This window comes from Ovis aries, chromosome 15 (assembly GCF_016772045.2).
Source record: "Ovis aries strain OAR_USU_Benz2616 breed Rambouillet chromosome 15, ARS-UI_Ramb_v3.0, whole genome shotgun sequence".
In the NCBI taxonomy this organism is placed as follows: domain Eukaryota; kingdom Metazoa; phylum Chordata; class Mammalia; order Artiodactyla; family Bovidae; genus Ovis; species Ovis aries.
In genome coordinates, this window is record NC_056068.1 from 1,178,716 (window position 1) to 1,180,564 (window position 1,849).

Genomic DNA, 1,849 nt, shown 5'->3' on the forward strand with positions numbered 1-1,849 from the left:
CAAGAAATGAGAAACATGGAAAGGCTTCCATGCCCAGGAGCCCCACATAGTCCTGCTTGGTTTCAGGGATGGGAGCTCTTAGGCACTATCTTTGGGATAAAAAGTTTGAGGCAAATATGGCAAGACAGTGATAAACCTAGGTGTTGGTGACCTGGCATTATTTAATGAAATCAGCAAAAGCTACAAATTAAGGCTCCCAGGCTCTATCATCCTTGCCCCCAGGATCACTTTCATTCTTTACAGCGTTATCACTGAATTTCAGTACAGTTCAATTCAGACCCTGGGACTAGGCTACCTGGTTCAAATGTGGAGTCCACTATATAATTCCATCTAATTTATTAGTAAACTGCTTAACATCTCAGTACCTTATTTTACCCATCAGTAAAAAGGGGATACTAGGACTTACCCTGCAGTTATAAGGATTGCTTGATATATGTGAAGCAAAATGGAAGATAGGTATTCTAACATAGATGCTCTAAGACAGACAAATGATATTATTTTATGTTCAAAGACTTTTGCCAACCTCAAATTCACAAACTCTGGTGGCATATTTTTCCTATAATTTGATCAAGAACTGCTGCTACTGCTAAGTTGCTTCAGTCATGTCCAACCCTTTGTGACCGAATGGACTGTAACCTGCCAGGCTCCACTGCCCATGGGATTCTCCAGGCAAAAGCAGTAGGTTGCCATGCCCCTCTCCAGGGGATCTTCCCAACCCAGGGATTGAACCTGCATCTCATGTCTCCTCCAATGGGCAGGCAGGTTCTTTACTGCTAGTGCTACCTGTGAAGTACAAGTACTAGATGGAATTATCCTTAGGCATATTTTTGATCAAAGATGAATATATTTAGGTATACATATATTTATGTATATACACACATAAAAACATATACAGAAACATACACATATAAATCTCTTGAGCTGTAAGTTCAGATGGCAATACTTCAGTCAGCGAGGGGCTATTTAGTTACCCAAATCTAGTTTCTGAGTTTCAGATACTTAGTAGTAACGATGACAAATATTTTAATTGAAAATATATCCAAATATATTCAATTCCTGAGTTTGACGAGCACAGGATACGTGAATATGTTTATGTGCACACATACACACACAGATTCATTTTAAAAAGTCAATCCATCAGAGTTCCTAGGTAGGAAAATATTAACAGAAACCAATGAAGCTATAAATACTGGGCAGTATGGTACAATGCAAAGAATGCTTCTGAACTCAGCAAAATATGGATATGAAACAGTGCTGTGGTCCAGCCCAGCTCCAGACTCAAAAACTGGTGACACCAAATACAGGGTGCTTTGGTGGGGGAACTGAATGGCATAATCTGTAAGAAGAAATTAGATCTCCTATACCACTCTGTGAAAAAATGTATCTCTATACTCTCTTTGTTCTCAAGAAGTTACTTGATAATGATCCACACAAATGAAGCAGTAAATCTTAGAACATGAGACACAGAAAATGGGCCATCAGGGAACCCAATATAGGGGTGTGTGCTAGTTTGCCTGACTCTTGGACTATGGCCTCTATGCCCCTCTGTCCACAGGATTATCCTGGCAATAACACTACAGTGGGTTGCCATTTCCTCCTCCAGGGCATCTTCCTGACTCAGAGACTGAACTGCATCTCCTGCACCGGCAGGTGGATTCTCTACCACTGAGCCACCTGGTGAGCTGCCAACATAAGGGAGACAGAAGTAATTCCTAGGACGATGGTGAAGAGATCCCAGGATGACAGCTGTGCACTAGCCACAGAAGGCAAAAAGCTCAGAATGGACAACACAGATTATTGCTTCAGGAGCAACTTCTTCAAGATGGATGAAAGTGATAAACAACTGGTA